Source organism: Furipterus horrens, unplaced genomic scaffold (genome assembly GCF_987537825.1).
Source record: "Furipterus horrens unplaced genomic scaffold, mFurHor1.1.pri manual_scaffold_7, whole genome shotgun sequence".
Lineage (NCBI taxonomy): Eukaryota > Metazoa > Chordata > Mammalia > Chiroptera > Furipteridae > Furipterus > Furipterus horrens.
This window is the reverse complement of record NW_028327177.1, coordinates 72074208-72093594: the sequence shown is the minus strand read 5'-3', so window position 1 is coordinate 72093594 and position 19387 is coordinate 72074208. Positions and strand designations below refer to the sequence as shown.

The window sequence follows — 19387 nt, the reverse complement described above, 5'->3', positions numbered from 1 at the left end:
GCTGTGTTTAGTACAGAATTCCACTTAAATTAAACTCTACATCTCTACATTTCACAAAGTGCTATGCACAGCCTTCATGTTCCCTAAAGCAGAGCTGTTCTCTTCTACTTGAATTTTTGAAAATATGACAACACTGTCAAAAATACCATAAATTGAGACTTTGGGAAAAAATTACTTTTTTATTTTTATTTAAAATATGCTTATTATTACATACTAAAATTTAAAAAGTAGAGTCTTAGAGAAGATAACATTGGTTTAGAGAGCTTCCGCTGGTCATTGGAGGAACTCAAGATCTTTTCCCATATGGTTGGTTTTCTTTTCATCTTGCTGATGTTTTCTTTTGCTGAGCAGAAACTCCTTAGTTTGATGTAGTCCCATTTGTTTATTTTTTTCCTTTATTTCTCTTGCCTTAGGAGATGTATCCATGAAGATATTGTTATGTGGGATATCTGAAATTTTCCTGCCTATGTTTTCCTCTAGGACTTTTATGGTGTCATGGCTTACATTTAAGTCTTTGATGAATCTTGAGTTTATTCTCGTGTGTGGTGTAAGTTGGTGGTCTAGTTTCATTTTTTTGCCAATGATATCACAGACAGGGGACTGACCTCCAAAATATATAAAGAGCTTATACGACTCAACATCAACAAAACAAACAACCCAATTAAAAAATGGGCAAAGGACCTGAACAAACACTTCTCCGAAGAGGACATACAGAAGGTCCATAGGCACATGAAAAAATGCTCAACATCATTGGCCATCAGTGAGATGCAAATAAAAACCACAATGAGATACCACTTTACACCAGTCAGAATGGCCATCATCAACAAATCAACAAACAACAAATGCTGGCGAGGATGTGGAGAAACGGGAACCCTGCACTGTTGGTGGGAATGCAGACTGGTGCAGCCACTATGGAAAACAGTATGGAATTACCTCAAAAAACTAAAAATGGAACTGCCATTTGAACCAGTGATTCCACTGCTAGGATTATACCCGAAAAATCCTGATACCCTAATTCAAAAGAACTTATGCACCTCTATGTTCATAGCAGCCCTGTTTACAATAGCTAAGAGCTGGAAACAGCCTAAGTGCCCATCTGCAGATGAGTGGATCAAAAAACTGTGGTACATTTACACAATGGAATACTATGTAGCAGAAAGAAAGAAGAAACTCCTGTCATTTGCAACAACATGGATGGAACTAGAGAGAATTATGCTTAGTGAAATAAGCCAGGCAATGAAAGAAAAATACCATATGATATCACCTAATACAGGAAACTAAAGAGCAACACAAACAAACAAAATAAATAGGCAAAGACTAGAATAGTAGTCAGTAGGGGGGAGGGGGGAGGGAGAGAAGGGGGATAAGTAAGGGAAGGGTCTAGTCAAGGAACGTGTATAAATGACTCATGGACATGGACAACAGGGAGGGATATGATTGTGGGAGAAGGGATGGGCTGGGTGGGGGGAGCAATGGGGGAAAAATGGGACAACTGTAACTGAAAAACCAAAAAATAAAAGAAATTAAAGAAAAAAAAGAGAACTCAAGATGGATTGTTTTGATTTTTTTTTTTTTAGTAAAAATTTTTTTTATTGTTATTCTATTACAGTTGTCCCAAATTTCCCCCCTTTGCCCTCCTCTGCCCAGCCTCTCCCACCTCTCAGTCAGTCCCCACATATTGTCTATGTCCAGGGGTCATTCATACACGTTCTTTAACTAGCCCCTTCCCCTTCTTTCCACCATTATCCCCCTCTATCCTCTCCTCTGCCTGCTGTCAGTCTGTTCCGTGTTTCCATAGATAGGCAAAAAAAGGTCTCTGTGCAGAGATGCTGAAGGGGCCTGTGCAGTATTGATTTGGATCCCCTGGGGAAGGGGTCTAGGTCTGAGAGTCTGTGGTTGTCTTTGGAGGAGGTTCGGTAGGGGACATGGTGTTTTCCTGGCATACTGGCTCAGGTTCCAGACCAGGACAGACATGTCCATGTGTAGGTGTTAAAGCAGCATCAGGCAGCCTTTAATTGAAAACCAACCACTTTTGGTTGGTTTTGGTGTTTTCACTTTTTAAACAAAACTTTGTCCTACTTTAGTCATTTTAGAATTAGAAATGCCTCTTTCCCTTTAAATAGTGATATTTCTGTAGTAATTTCTAAGTGAACCTGCTAAAGCATTGTTAAACCTTATCATCCCCTTCCTCCACTGCCATGTTTCTTCTGTCCTCTGTCCCACTGTCGTTGTCACTCATCTTAGACACCTTGTCACTTCCTTTGCCTCATCGTTGCTCAGGTATTTGGCTGAAAGAGTGTACTTTTTGTTTATGTAAAATCTCCGTAATCATGCTGATACAGAGAGATCTGATCAGATTACTGGGAAGAAGTAGGGAGGGGCCGTAGGAGGAGTTTGCCAAGGCAATGGTAAGCAGTCTAGGATGGGACTGGCTGAGAAGCTGAATGCCTCCAGAGTGCATGGAAATAAAAAGAGGGCTGGCTTTCTGGCTTAAGAGATCTCTGACTCTTGGGCTGGCTCTCTCTGACTCTCCTTCCTCAAGGATGCCTGGATGATGGTGCTGCAGCTGCCTGCATTTCCCAACGGATGTTATCTTGGATGGGAAGAAACTCCAGGTACAGCCTAGGATCAGGCTGCTCTGGCAGAGGGTGGCAGGTTTATTCTTTGGGTGTTCTAGAGGGCACGAGCTCTGAGGCAGAACCCTATCATTCTTCCAAAATTGTATAGCCTTTGTATCTTATGTTGTTTTAGTTTGTAAGTTAACCCTATAGAAATAAGATAACTAAAAACTAACGGGGGAATGATAGGAGAATGCAGGTGTTGAGAGTTTAGCCTTCATTGACACGCTTAAGTGATTAAAGCTGTAACTGAAGTTTTAAAGAATTTAGTCTTAATTGATAGGCCTAGGGGACTAATTCTTGTGGAAAGCTGTTCCTCCAAAATTGTGAAGCTTTTGAATACAGACTCCTTTCTGTTATCACCAAACCTTTGCCTCTGGAATTTTGCCCAGAGGGTGGCAGCAGGCAGCAGGACCCCAACTTGCTGTTCGATAGCAATGTTACTTAGGTAATTGTCTGTGCTTTTGTGATCCTAAGTGGATGTGGGCCAACCATCCACATTGCAATGGCACTCGGATATTTTATACAGTCAAATTATAGAATGTGTGATTTTATCTAAGCCTTATTATATAAAATATGGACTGCAATTATGAACCTAAAATTATTCCACTGTGTTAAAATAATGTCTTAGGGTTCATTTTCAGATGCTACAAACTTTTATCTCATTTTAAGACTCTTGTCATGATCAGTTGTTTTTAAATTAAATAACTATACCCTCTTTCAGCAGACAGACATTTGGTCCATTCAGTCTATAATTCTTGGGTAATTAAAAACAGCAATCCCAATTTTGGTAATCTCTATATTGTTAAAAGTATTAACCATTTTCAAGCAAAAGGTATAGTTACTACCTTAAATGGTGTATTATATTGCTCTTATATCAATTAGCATTGTGTTGGAGATAGTAATAAATACATATGCCTCTACCCCCAATTAGCTCATTATCATATACAGTATTCCCTCACTTATTGTGGGTATTACGTTCTAGGCCCCCCCCCCCCGCGGTAGGTGAAAATCCACGAAGTAGGAACCTTACATTTATTTTAGTATTTATATATATTTTAAGGTTTATAAACCCTTCCCACACACTTATAAACCGTTACCAGTCCCTTATTAACCTTTCCTACCCCTTTATTAACTTTTTCCACACTTTTATAAACACTACTTATGTTCTTAAACAAATTCTACACTCTTAAACCTACATAACTTTAACAACATATGTATATAGTACCACAAAATCCCGTGATATAGTGAAACATCTACGATAAGTAAATATAATATTTTTAAAAATCCCGCGATACACTGAGGCTGTGATAAGTGAACCACGATATAAAGAGGGACTACTGTATTGCAACAGTCGTTTCAACTGATGGGTTTCTTTGTTTTTTTTTTTTTTTTTTGGTTTTTCAATTACAGTTGTCCCCTTTGCCCCTAATTTCTCTCCCCCACCCATCCCACCCCCTCTCCCGCAATCATATCCCACCCCGTTGTCCATGTCCATGAGTCTTTTATGCAGGTTCTTTGACTAAACCCTTCCCTTACTTATCCCCCTTCTCTCCCTCTCCCCTCCCCCCTATTGACTGCTATTCTGCTCTTTGTTCTTTTTAGTTCCTTTGTTTGTGTTGTTCTTTAGTTTCCTGTATTAGGTGATATCATATGGTATTTTTCTTTCTTTGCCTGGCTTATTTCACTAAGCATAATTCTCTCCAGTTCCATCCATGTTGTTGCAAATGGCAGGAGTTCCTTCTTTCTTTCTGCTACATAGTATTCCATTGTGTAAATGTACCACAGTTTTTTGATCCACTCATCTACAGATGGGCACTTAGGTTGTTTCCAGCACTTAGCTATTGTAAACAGTGCTGCAATGAACATAGGGGTGCATAAGTTCTTTTGAATTGTTGTTTCAAGATTCTTCGAGTATAATCCTAGTAGTGGAGTCGCTGGTTCAAAAGGCAGTTCCATTTTTAATCTTTTGAGGTAATTCCATACTGTTCTCCATAGTGGCTGCACCAGTCTGCATTCCCACCAACAGTGCAGTAGGGTTCCCGTTTCTCCACAATCTCGCCAGCACTTGTTGCTTGTTGATTTGTTGATGATGGCCATTCTGACTGGTGTAAAATGGTATCTCATTGTGGTTTTTATTTGCATCTCCCTGATGGCTAATGATGTTGAGCATTTTTTCATGTGTCTATGGACCTTCTGTATGTCCTCTTCGGAAAAGTGTTTGTTCAGGTCCCTTGCCCATTTTTTAATTGGGTTGTTTGTTTTCTTGATGTTTAGTCGTATCAGCTCTTTATATATTTTGGAAATCAGTCCCCTATCTGTGATGTCATTGGCAAATATGTTTTCCCATATGGTTGGTTTCCTTTTCATCTTGCTGATGTTTTCTTTTGCTGAGCAGAAACTCTTCAGTTTGATGTAATCCCATTTGTTTATTTTTTCATTTATTTCTCTTACTTTAGGAGATGTATCCGTGAAGAGATTGTTACGTGAGATATCTGATATTTTCTTGCCTATGTTTTCCTCTAGGACTTTTATGGTGTCACGGCTTACATTTAAGTCTTTGATCCATCTTGAGTTTATTCTCGTGTGTGGTGTAAGTTGGTGGTCTAGTTTCATTTTTTTGCAGGTCCCTATCCAATTCTCCCAGCACCATTTGTTAAAGAGGCTCTTCTCACTCCATTTTATGTTCCTTCCTCCTTTATCAAATATTAGTTGACCAAAGAGGTCTGGGTTTATTTCTGGACTCTCTATTCTGTTCCACTGATCTATATGTCTGTTCTTATGCCAGTACCAGAGTGTTTTGATTACAGTGGCTTTGTAGTATTGTTTGATATCTGGTGTTGTGATTCCTCCTGCTGTGTTCTTCTGTCTCAAGATTGCTTTTGCTATTCGGGGTCTTTTTTGGTCCCATATGAATTTATGGAGTATTTGTTCTAGATCTGTGAAATATGTCATTGGTATTTTAATAGGGATTGCATTGAATCTGTAAATTGCTTTGGGTAGTATGGCCATTTTGATGATGTTGATTCTTCCCATCCAAGAACATGGTATTTGCTTCCATTTATTTGTTTCTTCCTTAATTTCTTTCTTCAATGTTATGTAATTTTCAGAGTACAGGTCTTTTATCTCTTTGGTTAAGTTTACTCCTAGGTAGTTTATTTTTCTTGTTGCTATAGTAAATGGTATTTTCTTTTTTGTCTCTGTCTCTGCTATTTTATTGTTGGTGTACAGAAATGTCTTAGATTTCTGTATATTTATTTTGTACCCTGCAATTTTGCCAAATTCACTTATTATATCGAGTAGTCTTTTAGTGGAGTTTATAGGATTTTCTAGGTATACTATCATGTCATCTGCATATAATGAAAGTTTTACTTCCTCTTTCCCAATTTGGATGCCTTTTATTTCTTTTTCTTGTCTGATTGCTGTGGCTAGGACTTCCAACACTATGTTGAATAGAAGTGGGGAGACTGGACAGCCTTGTCTAGTTCCTGATTTCAGGGGGAATGCTTTCAGTTTTTCTCCATTGAGTATGATGTTGGCCTCAGGCTTCTCATATATAGCCTTAATGATGTTAAGGTATGCTCCCTCTATTCCCATTTTGCTGAGTGTTTTCATCACAAATGGGTGTTGTACTTTATCAAATGCTTTTTCTGCATCTACTGATATGATCATGAGATTTTTCTCTTTCATTTTGTTTAGGTGATGTATTATATTTATTGATTTGTGAATATTAAACCATCGTTGCATCCCTGGGATGAAGCCCACTTGATCATGATGTATGATCTTTTTGATGTATTGCTGGATCCTGTTTGCCAATATTTTATTGAGGATTTTAGCATCTATGTTCATCAGTGATATTGGCCTGTAGTTTTCTTTCTTTGTTGTGTTTTGACCTGGTTTGGGGATTAGGATAATACTGGCTTCATAGAAAGAGTTTGGGATTTTCCCCTCTTCTTGGATTTTTTGGAACAGTTTGAGGAGGATAGGAGTTAGTTCTTCCCTGAATGTTTTGTAGAATTCCCCTGTGAAGCCATCCGGTCCAGGGCTTTTGTGTGCAGGGAGATTTTGGATTACTGTTTCAATTTCCTTTTTTGTTATTGGCTTGTTGAGACTTTCCACTACTTCTTGATTCAGTTTTGGAAGGTTGTATGTTTCTAGAAATTTGTCCATTTCTTCTAGATTGTCAAATTTCTTTTCATACAGTTGTCTGAAGTAATTCCTAACTATCATTTGTATTTCTGAGGAATCAGTCGTGATTTCTCCTCTTTCATTTCTGATTTTGTTTATTTGGGTCTTCTCTTTGTATCTTGATTAGACTGGCTAGAGGCTTGTCGATTTTGTTTATTTTTTCGAAGAACCAGCTCCTAGTTTTGTGGATCTTTTGGATTGTTTGTTTAGTCTCTATGTCATTTAGTTCTGCTCTGATCTTGATGATTTCATTCCTTCTTCTTGCCCTAGGCTTTGTTTGTTGTTGTTGTTCTAGTTCTTGTAGCATTATGGTTAGGTTTTTTATTTGAGATTCTTCTATCCTTTTCAGATATGCCTGTATTGCTATGAACTTCCCTCTCAGGACTGCTTTTGCTGTGTCCCACAGGTTTTGGGTTGTTGTGTGCTCATTATCATTAATTTCTAGAAATTTCTTGATTTCTTCTTTGATGTCATTGTTAACCCATTCATTATTTAATAGCATGTTATTCAATCTCCATGAGTTTGGGTGTCTTTGATTTTTTTCTCTGAGGTTGATTTCTAGTTTCAAGGCATTGTGATCTGAAAAGATGCTTGATATGATTTCAATTTTCTTGAATTTGTTGAGGCTTGTTTTGTGACCTATCATGTGGTCTATCTTTGAAAATGTCCCATGTGCACTTGAAAAGAATGTATATTTTGCTTCTTTGGGGTGAAAAGTTCTATGTATATCAGTTAGATCCATTGGTTTAGTGTGTTATTCAATGCCTGTATATCCTTGGTGTTTTCTTTGCTTTGATGATCTGTCTATTGTTGATAATGGAGTGTTGAAGTCCCCTACTATGAGTGTGTTGTTGTTGATATCCTTTTTGTGGTCTTCCAGTATTTGCTTTATGTATTTGGGTGCTCCTATGTTGGGTGCATATATGTTTATCAAAGTCATATCTTCTTGATGGATTGTTCCTTTAAGTATTATGAAATGTCCTTCTTTGTCTCTTTTTATTGTCCTTCCTTTGAAATCCGTTTTGTCTGATATGAGGACTGCTACCCCGGCTTTTTTTTCCGGTCCGTTTGCTTGGGATATGTTTTTATATCCCTTTACTTTCAGTCTGTGTAAGTCTTTTGTTTTGAGGTGTGTTTCTTGTAGACAGCAAATATGTGGGTCCTGTTTTCTTATCCATTCCGTTACCCTATGTCTTTTAATGGGAGCATTTAATCCATTTACATTTAAGGTTATTATTGACGTGTATTTATTCATAGCCCTTTGTACCTCTGTTCCTCTCATCTCTTGTTCTTTTCTTCTTTTTTCTTAGAATACTCCCTTTAGCATCTCTTGCAATGCTGGTTTGGTGGAGATGTAGTCTTTCAGTCTTCCTTTGTCTGAGAAACTCCTTATTTCACCTTCTATTTTGAATGAGAACCTTGCTGGGTAGAGTATTCTTGGTTGTAGGCCTTTGTTTTTCATTGCTTGAAATATTTTTGACCATTCCCTTCTGGCTTGTAATGTTTCTGTTGAGAAATCGGTCGATAGCCTTATTGGAGCTCCCTTGTAAGTTATTTGCTGTTTTTCTCTTGCTGCTTTTAGGATTCTCTCTTTGTCTTGGAATGTTGCCATTTTAACTATGATGTGCGTTGGAGAGGGTTTTTGGGGGTTCCTCTTCATTGGAACTCTCTGTGCTTCCTGAACTTGTATAACTTTTTCTCTCATCAGGTTTGGAAAATTTTCTGTCACTATTTCTCCTATCAGTTTTTCTATTCCATGGTCCTTTTCTTCTCCCTCTCTAATTCCTATGATCCTGATATTATTTCTTCTCATGCTATCCTGTAATTCCCTTATATCTTGTTCATATTTTTTCAATCTTTTTTCATTTTGCTGTATTGTCTGGGAGTTTTTCTCTACATTATCTTCTAACTCACTAATCCGATCCTCTGCTTCGTTTAGTCTGCTTTTGACTGATTGTACTGTGTTTTTCAGTTCAGAGATTGCATTCTTAAGTTCTTCCTGGTTCTTGTTGGTAGTTTCTATGTCTTTTTTTATGCTGGTGTAGTTCTCTGCAAGTTCCCTGTAATTTTCTTGGAGCTGCTGGTAACTTCCTTGGAGGTTGTCATAGTTGATTTTAAGGATGTCGAGTATATTGAGCTTCTTTACCACCATTGTTTTGAATTCCATGTCTGACATTTGGGCTATGTCTATTTCATCTGTCTCTTTCTGAGGATTCCTCTTTTCCTCTCATTGAGGGGTTATTTTTGCGTCTTACCATGTTGGATTCTTTTTGTTTGTTTTTATTTATTTGTTTATTTTGGGGGGGTAGTCTGCTTTGACTTCCCTCCTTTGTGGTGTGAGATTCTTTATCGGAGATCTGGGGGTTTCAGTGGTGCAGTCTCTTTGATATCCTGAGCCTGATGTTCTTGAGTTACCCTTTATGTCGTTTGTTTATGCTGTTTGGTTATATTTCAGATGTTCTTTGATAGGATCTTCCTTCTGGCTAGTTGGTTGAGAGTCACTCGATCTGCTTTGTCTTGAGTTCTTTTGTGGATATGCTCTTAAAAACATAAACACACAGCCCTAGCAGGAGCCCCACACCCTCAAAAAGTATCCCCCACTCTATCCTGCTATCGTCAGCCAACAAGCCCGTATTAATATAAATGTAAAGAGATTAGAGCTTTTATACTATAAGAAGAATAGATAAGAGTTGTTTTTGGGGATGAAAAATATAATTTTTGATAGAGGGGGTGATAGATTAATAATATTTGAGACTGTGCAAGCCTGTAGGTAATATTTATATTTTATGTTAATAAAAATAGAAGAAAAGGATAGAAAAATGCATAATATAGTAAGAAAGTTGGATTATAGTGTATTGGGTTTATATAGTAATTATATTCTATTATTTAGAGTGATAGGGGTCTAAACTAGACACACAAACGAATAAAGAACGATTAAAGGGAAAGGATGAGAAAGAGAGGTTATATGCAACACGTTAGAGATAAAGTTTGTTATTCTTTTTGGAAGGGGAGAAAAAAGAAAAAAAAAAAGAACACCCCCCCCAAAAAAAATCCCAAGAAAATAGAAGAAAGAAAAGAAGAAAGAAAGAAAGACAGAAAGAAAGAATATAGAAGAAAGAAAGAAGAAAGAGAGAGAGAGAAAAAATAACCACAAAAGAACCCCCCCAAAAAACCCAAAAGGGAAGAAAGGAACAAAGAAAGATATAAAAGAAAGAATAAAGAGGAAAGAAAGAAGAAAGAGAGGAAAAAAAATTGAGAAAAAAAAGGAAAAAATTATACCCCCCCAAAAAACCCCAAAAAAACCCAAGAAAAGAATATAGAAAGAAATAAATAAAAGAAAGAATTAAGAAGAAAGAAAAAGGGAGAAATAAAATTGGAAAAAAAAAATTATACCCCCCCCAAAAAATCCCCCCAAAAAAGCCCAAGAAAAGACTAAAGAAAGAAAGAAAGAAAAGAAAGACTTAAGAAGAAAGAAAGAAACAGGGAGAAAAAAATTGGAAAAAAAAATTGGGAAAAAAAAAAAAAAAGCGATGTTTTTACTCCGTTTTAGCCTTGGTGTGTCACCTTCTTTTTCTGCGTCCGCTGCTGGTCTAGTGTGGAGGTTCAGAGGTTCTTGTTTCTTGCAGCACTGGTGTGTGCCCGTGGTTGATGCAATGGCGCGCGCCAGCGGTTGCCGGCAAGGCGTGCTTCCTTGCTGCCCGCTGGAGCCAGTTGAGGTGCCCTTGCGCGCGAGCCCCTGCGCGCTCGGGTGGCCCGAGAGTTTACCCCGCGGTTAGAGCCTATTTTTGCTGGTCCGCGGTGGTTCCGCGTTTGCGCCGAGGTGACCTGCGCGTGTCCCGGCACTCGCGGGCGGCCCAAGAGCTTGCGCCGGGATTGGCGCCTATTGTTGCTGGGCCGCGGTGGTTCTGCGTTCGAGCCGAGGTGTCCCTGCGCTCGTCCCTGCACTCGTGGGCGGCCGAGAGCTTTCACCGGGATTGGCATCTATTGTCCCTGGGCTGAGGTGTTTTCATAAGGGCCGCCCGTACCCTTAGTCCTGCTGAGCCGAGCTCCGGGAGTTGGTCTCTCGCCTCTTAGGGCTGGGCTGTGGACACTTGTGTTCAGTGGAAGTGAGCGTCTGTGAGTTGCCGCCCGCTGTTCCCGTGCCGCAGCCGCCCGTCTTCCCTCACCCGTCTGGGCGGGCACAAACAGAGCCTGCGCTAGTGGTCTGCTTTCCGGTCTGGGGCCCTGCGCCCACGGGAGCTGTCTAGGGGTATCTGTGCACGGTTCTCTGCCTGTTCAGTGGGCCCTCCCTGTGCCCGTTGGGGCACTGATCTTACGTCCATTGGGGAGTGTCCGAGGGACGCCTGTACTCACGGCCCCCGCGCACCTGGGTCAGTGAGTGAGAGCACTTCCCTATGTGCGCCCCCGCGACCCAAGGGTAGGGTTGGGGAGTGGATGAGTGCGCCTCTGTGCCTAGGCTCCTCAAGAATGACCTACACCCCCCAAACTTTCCTCCCTTCTCCACCGTCCACTAGAGAAAAATATAAAGGAGAATTATGTTCTCACTTGCCCAGCAGCACGCTGTCTCCTGTCCTTCAGCGCCAATGCTACTTGGTCGAGTCTCGTCTCTGCCAGCGGACAGAGATCCGCTCTCCTCCCAACTCCTCTCCGGGCAGCCTGTGGTTGCCAAAAAGCCTTTGTGTACTTCCAGCCACAGCTCGGGCAGCCGCCCCAGTCAGGAATCCCGTTTCGTCCCCTTTTCCTCCGCTATCCTCACTAAACAGGTTGTCCCCAGATGGATTTTCTCTAATCCAGCAGTGCCTTGTCTCGACTCCTGCCAGCGTCCAGCTGCTCACTCTGATGGGTTTCTTAGCCTGTTTTTGTGAACAAGTTCGCTTAAGTTCCTTAATAAAAAGATATAGTCAGCAAGGAGACAAAAACATAGCAAGGAAATAATGAAAATGAGTCTAGTATGTTTTTATAATGTTAATAATAATTTTTTTCAATTTTAGTTTTTCTTTTATGTGTGCACAGTGTTATGAATTGAAGCTTGATATCATTGTCAAGGTGATTTTTCTTTTGGATCTACATGCACGTGCATACACACACGCATTGGATGATTGAGTAATTCTGCTTTATTCAAACCATGATCAGAAGTTTATGTTAATTAAAAATAATTTAAGACTGAAGAGTAACTTTTTTGCAAAGAATTATTATGAAACTAGAGATATTTGAACTTGTAATTTGAGAATTAAAACATTTATTTAACTATTTCAAAAAGCACAAACCTTTTGGCTTATCATTATGTTTCATGGTTTTTTGTGGATATAAAAGATTCTTCAGTAATTAAAGTTCTTTTCATGGTATATTCTGAGCATACTAATGGTACTCAAACACTATAACATTATAGGATGGCTGTATCCTCACTTGGCCACTATAGAAGGATGGCTGAGAGCTAAATGAGCAGTGGCCCAAGATTTGCATCCTGCATGGTAGGAGGTGGATGCTTGCAGATGGGCTGATGCTAACTAGCTTTTTTTTCACACTGCAGATCACAGAGGTTTATTATACTTATTTCCTCTTCTTGCGTTTTTAAGTATTTTAATTTTTCAACATCAGCCTTGTAAATAACACCTGTGTTGCAGGCAGCTTGTGAGTTGATAGAAAAAAAGAGCCTGTAGACCAGAGTAAACTGTCAGCCTGTCTACGTTTTAGACCTAAGTTAATTTACTTTTTAAACATCCTCTTCCTGACTGTTAGACTTAGCTCTATGAATCAAACAAAACCTAATAAAAATTGGCACACCTAAAAATATCTAGAAGGACAGCTATAAATAGGAGACACCTCTCTTTTTATCAGAATTTGGAAAGTCTGGAGGATGGAAACCTATTTAATATGCTGATGAACATTTCTCTTAGATTACTGATTCATTTGCACAAAACATATTTTGTGAGTCATTTTTATTCTCTTGGTGAAGGAGGTGTGAGTATGTGGGGCACCAGGTTTGGATTACAATGTGGAGACATCTGTTGGGGGTCACACGGTGGGTGGCCTTATAGGTTTGACATGAATGCTCAACTCATTATAAAATATGTCTCTTTCACTGAAATTAATGGCTAGTTATTGCCAAGTCATTTAGTAGCTCATGGCTATGTAATTTACCTAAAACAGAGTATAGTATGTTTGATGGTATTTTTATGTTGACATGTGGGTCAGAGTGAGTGGACCAGATACAATTGCATCTTGGTGTTTGTAAAATAATTATTATTGTTATAATTATACTAATAGGAGCAGTCACTATCTTCCAGTCTCTGTTCTAAATGTTTCATATGATTTACCTAATTTATTCCTAACAACAAGTCAATAATAATACTATTATCTCCCTTTTCTAGAATAGAAGAAACTAAGGAACATAGAAACAACAGCCTGACCAGTGTCCCAAGCTTTGAGTACCTATATGTGGGACAAGACCTGCCATCAGGCTTTCGGACCCCACTCCCAACATTTACAATGCAGCTACTCCCAACAGAACTGATTTTAGATATTTTTCCTTTTTAAACTGGGTTAATTTAAATGAAATCATTAATGATCTGCCCAACTAATGTAGGAACACTCTGGATTCTAAACAATTGGATCAGTACTGAATTCCAGTATTATATTTATGAAAATGGAGGGGGTACCAGTGTGCGTGCCTGATAATTACAAATGCCTTTCGCCCAGTGCCCAGTCTCTGAGTCTCTGCTTCTTGTGGAATGTCAACTTCAAACCTTTGCCAAAGAGTCCATTAAGAAGCCCACATAATTGAGCTGCATGTTGATGCACGAGAAAATAAGGATGTGTTAGTAATGATATTTCACACAAAAAAGCACTACCTGGACTTCCAGCCAAAATGGAGGCGTAGACAGACATGCTGTGTCTTCCTCCACAACTAAGAAGGAATACAACTACCTCAAAACTGGAAACAACCAGAAGTTCCAGAAAATCAAACTGCATGGAAGTCCAGCAAACAAAGATACAAAGAAGACATACCCATCCAGACAGGTAGGAGGGGCGGAGCCAGGGCGGAGAGAAGGTGGTGTGGTGGTAGCCGCAGTGGCGGCAGCAGCAGTGGTGGCAGCAGGCCAGCAGAAAGTGCAATCACACATTTTAAAAAGTCAGGAGGGACACCTGGGGAGCATTCCCAGCTCCTCACCGGACCTCGGAGGTCACAGTACTAGGACCAGGGAAAATCAAGCCTCTTTGCTTCTGACGATACAGACCAGTGAGGGTTGGGGTGGAGGCAGAAACTGCCAGTCTCAGCAGAGTCCGCTTGTTTAAAGGGCCCCCACGGTCCTAGAATGTACGCAGACCCATCCACTCTGGGAACGACGGCCAGGGCAGCAGCTAGAGGAGTGCCAGTCCAGTGAGGAAGTGGGAGAGGTGCCTGGAAAAGGGATGATTGCTGAGCAAGTGGCATTGTTCCCTCTCAGACCCCTTCCCCACATACAGCGCCACAACGTGGTGAAACAGGTCACCCTGTACTGACGAATCCCTAAGGCTCCACCCCTTACAACGTAACAGGATCAACAGCTATACCTGGGATGCGGAGGCAGACAAACACAGGAGCCTGTCAGAATGAGGAGACAGAGAAGTGTGGCCCAAAAGGGGAAATGGGTCAAGGTTCCAGTGGGAGAACTAAGCGATGAGGAGATAGCCAACCTAACAGATGAGGAGATAGACAACCTAACAGACGCAGAATTCAAAACACTGATGATAAAGATGCTCAAGTATGGCAAATGCATAAGAGAAGAAGTGAAGGCTATGCTAAGTGAAACGAAGGAAAATCCACAGAAAACCAATGGTGAAGGGAAGGAAACCGGGGTTCAAATCAATGATTTCGAACATAAGGGTAAAAGAAAAAAAACAGCCAACCAGTGCAGAATGAGAAAGCAAGAATTGAAAAAAATGAGGAAAGCTTCCCAAATTTTGTGAAGGAGATGGACATACAGGTCCAGGAAGCACGGAGGATCCTGGGCAAGTGGACTGAGAGGGGACCACAACAGGACGCATCATGACTGAGAATGCCAAAGGTGAAAGATAAAGAGAGAGTCCTGGGGGCAGCAAAAGAGGCGGAGAGTTGCCTACAGAGGGGTGCTTAGAGGACTATCAGCTGATTTCTCAGAGGACACTGCAGGCAGGAAGGAACTGGCAGGCAGTATTCAATGTTATGAAAAGCAACCTACAACCAAGAGTACTCTATCCAGCAAAGCTATCATTTGGAATGGAAGGGCCGATGAAGTGCTTCCCAGACAAGGCAAAGCTAAAAGAGTTCATCATCACCAAGCCATTATTATATGAAATGTCAAAGGGACTTGCTTAAGAAAAAGAAGATCAAAACTATGAACACTAAAATGACAACTAACTCACAACTATTGACAACTGAATCTAAAAAATAAAAACAAAATTCAACTAAGCAAACCAGAATAGGAACAGAATCATAGATGTGGGAATCATCTGAGTGGTTATCAGCTGGAAGTGGGGAGGGGGAGAAATGGGGAAATGGTGCAGGGACTAAGAAGCATAATTGGTTGGTACAGAATCGACAGGGGAAAGTTAAGAATAATATAGGAAAGGGTGAAGCCAAAGAACTTATATGACCCATGGACATGAACTAAGGGGGGTGGGGTTGCTGGACGGAAGGGGGTACTTGGCAGAGGAAAACAAAGGGGTAAAAAATTGGAACTACTGTAACAACATAATCAATAAAATACACTTTAAAAAAAAAGCGCTACCTGAAAATCTCTCTCTCTCTCTCTCTCTCTCTCTCTCTCTCACACACACACACACACACACACACACACACACAGATTAAACCCTATTTATTTCCTGTGATGTTTGTCACCTTCAGGGAGACCATCAGGTTTCCCTGTGCATGCAGAATTTGCTCCCTTGTTACAGGTACATATGGGATTTATCAGAATGATATATAGGGCAACTAACATTTGGGTGCACAATAAATTCATGTTAGTCTAGAAATGACTGCCACTTCCAGACTCCCCTGAATGACTTCATTAACATGTGTTTACAGGGAGTATTAGACAACCTTGAATTCATTGATGGATCCTCTTAAACACTGACTGTTGTTTATATCCATCGAGAAATTTAAAAACCATGAAAAAAACCTGACTGCTTATAAAGTTAAAGGATATTTTAAATGTTAGAGTCATGTAAAAAACTTGAAGACCAATTTATCTTAAATACTATCTGTCATATTTAGTGCCTAGATATTCTTTGATCATATGGTTGGGATTTTACATATTTCAATAAATAAGACTTACTAATATCTCTATGTGTCACAATATGTGGGTACAAATATTGTTGAAGTTAAGGTGTAATGTTTTCAACTTGGTCAACCTTCACTAAGGGTTTTTTGCATTAATTTACTAGTTGGTGTTTGTTAGGCCTGTTCTTATTTTTATTTCTTACACATAAGTCATCTACCTTATGAGTTAGTCTTACATAAAGGTTTCCACACTTTGTCCATGCAGTAAGCTTTTGTTCAAGGCATAGAGCTGGAAAGATTTACAACTTCCTCAAGAAATATAGGAAATAGTGGGAGAGATCAGTACATGTGAAGGCATTAGCTTCACATTCCTTCTTGGAGATGTCCCTGGGTGCTGACCCCACACAGGCTCTCTGACATGAATCACAGGCCAGTGGGAGATGGAGACAGGCACACCAGTCGGAACACCTGCTGTGTCAGGATGGCCAACTTTGCCTGTGTGAGTTACATAATGAAGGGTGATTGGGATTTTCAGTGTGAATGAAGGGGAAACGTATTGCAGATACAGAGCACTGCATATAAAGCAAAAGGAGGTTGGTCTTTGGAATCCTGAGTGGACCTCAGGAAGCAAAAGACCGAGGATACCTTGCTAAGTGGGCCTGAACCACGAAAAGAACATGTCTGTGTTTTGGGAAGATTTAACTTTAGGAGTGAGAAGAAAAGTACTAGTAAGAGGGAGAGATACAGAGAAGTTATTGGAGGCAGGAGAGACTATGTTGTGATTGATAAGATTTCAGGGCTGAACAGGGGAGGATGGACCTGGGTATTCAGCATAGGCATTTAGGAGAATGCTCAGATTTTTGACTGAGATAAAGCATCTGAACAAGTGGTGCAAGTTTGGGGCTGGATAAACACCATTTTGTTTTTATAACATGTAAAATTAGGAATGACGACAGGATATCCAGATGGAGATGTGAGTTAGCCTTTATACCATGATTCTTTTTTATCATGCATATCTGACCTACAGAATGTGAACTCAGCAAGGGCCCCTTGCCTTGCTTTTCTTTTTATCCACACATTATTTCAATATTTATGAGCATGTTATATATGCTCAGAAATATTGTAGGATGAATGGGTCAGGATGAGTAATTAAGTGAATACCGGTAACATAAATATTTAAATTAAAAATAAAATAATTCAAGAAAAAACAAATAGTTGTAACATAAGAAAAAATTATATGCAAAATCCCAAAATATACATAAGGAATTCAACTGAGATATCTCTCTCAGCATAGGAATCTAATGCTCATCCCTGAAAACCTATCCTTCCCTGAGAAAATTTACTAAATCCAGTATGTGCATGGCCTAAAATGGAAGTGAGCAGTAATAAATTTGAAAAAATTTAGTTACTAATTTCACTTTTTCATTTTATGGATATTTAACACAATTTTAGAGAATATATTCTCATTGAACATTCACTTGATTCCGATTATAACTAATTCTGTTTTGTTACATTTTGCCCCACTATCCATTTCAAAATTATTTCTCCAAGTGTTTTCTTAAATACTTTCCCTAGCTATTAATAAGTGTAATCACATTCCACATTAAGTACATTTGGTCATATTTAATAACTTTATATTATTTATTTTTTTAGTGCTTTCAGTGAATTAAGTAAGGATAAGTACCTACCTTAGGCATATTATAACTTGTTGCTGTAATTAAAGAAATACCCTGATATAAAACCCACTTAAATCATCATCAGCCTACCATTAATGCTTAGTTTTTGCTATTTAAATCCAGATCTAGATCTTAAAATGTATAATGATGAAAAGTAATGGTTTTTTAGTTCTGCCCAGTCATTGGATATCTTTTTATGCCACGGGTTCTACAAGGTACTGGGAGTCTGTAAATCCCCTGCCCTGGATGTTTTATAGTCTAGTGAAATCGCTCTCAAATTTTGTGGTTTTGGAGTGTCTGGGGTGCTGGTTTAAAATCAGAGGGCCCCAGCCTCAGCTCTGAGTTCAGTTCCAGACTGAAACAGTCTGAAAGTCTGTTTCAAGACATCTCATTTGATTTGGAGATCTTAATAAACACAAAGAATGATTTTCTGAAGTAACACAATGCGTTATGATCTAGGTGGAATTGTTAAGTCTAATAATTGCAATGTCTACATTATTACTGGGGCAGAATAAGAAGGAGAAACTTTAACTGGAAACTTCATTTCTATTGTTGACACTGTTACAGATATCCACATTTCCTGTACCCCCTTGCTTACCTCCCATTAGCCCCCCACCCGTGTTCCCGCTGGCCATCACCACACTATTGTCTGTGTATATGGGTTATGCACATATGTACTTTGGCTAATGTTTTCACCTTCTTTCATCCAGTCCAAAAAGGAGACATTTGTACTGCATACTGGAAATGCATCTTTCTTAAAAAGTAAAGGTCATGATTGCATTGTTGCATGAAGTTTTTCTTTGTTTATAAGACCTGATTAGCTGATTTATCCATGTAACATGTAAACTATTCTATTAATTTTCACAAAATGGGTATTATTAGATTTCCATTGACTATGACTTCTCCATAGTGAATTCTCTTCCATTTAAAGAGTATAGAAATTGTTAAGTACGTGGCGAAATACTATTTTTCATCTTCATGCACTGAAGCATATTGAACTGTAAAGATTCTGCATTAGCTTTGTAATTGTTAAGGTAAATGGGGTCATGAACAGTAAAGTCATTTTATGAGTCACTAAAGAAAAAGTACTGAAAAGCATGAAAATCTTTCTGTCTAGACAAGAAGCAACAATACATAGAAAATACAGCAATGGTCAAATGAGTCTCTATAAAGCAGAAGTTTAGAAATCAAAAGCAGTGTTTCGTTTCGTTACTACAAATATAGTATACCTTATTTGTGTGATGCTAAACCTCATATTCAGAAAAAAAAATTTCAGGCATTGAATTTGGTTATTATGTGGCTGTTTGGAAATTAGGATAATGATGAAGGTAAGAGAAGGAAAAGGTGAAGAAAGGAAAACAGTTAAACAAGTTATCTCTGTAAGTTAAAGGGAGTAGCATATACCCTCTTAACTCCTGGAATTTAAAGTCATGTCATAGATTTTAAAAATTGTTGAATATTAAAGTTGGAAGAGACCTTACTGATAATTTATTTTATGTTTATTTTAAACGTCATATTTTATGAGACTCAGTCTACAGTTAACTTAAAATAAATTAGAGAAAAAATATCTGAAAGCTCTGACTAGTGATTCCTGATCATCCAGGAAAAAAAATGCGCTCTCTACTTAGATTCAAACTACAAGAAAATGGACAGATTTATCCTAC

The 19387-nt window shown here is 39.1% G+C and overlaps 1 protein-coding gene across 1 annotated transcript in view; it reads left to right on the top strand.

The window, feature by feature from the left end:
* The window catches only part of MMP16 (matrix metallopeptidase 16), a 311468-nt gene that overhangs the window by 155366 nt on the left and 136715 nt on the right, over positions 1-19387 (top strand). The gene's annotated exons all lie outside the window — the stretch shown is intronic.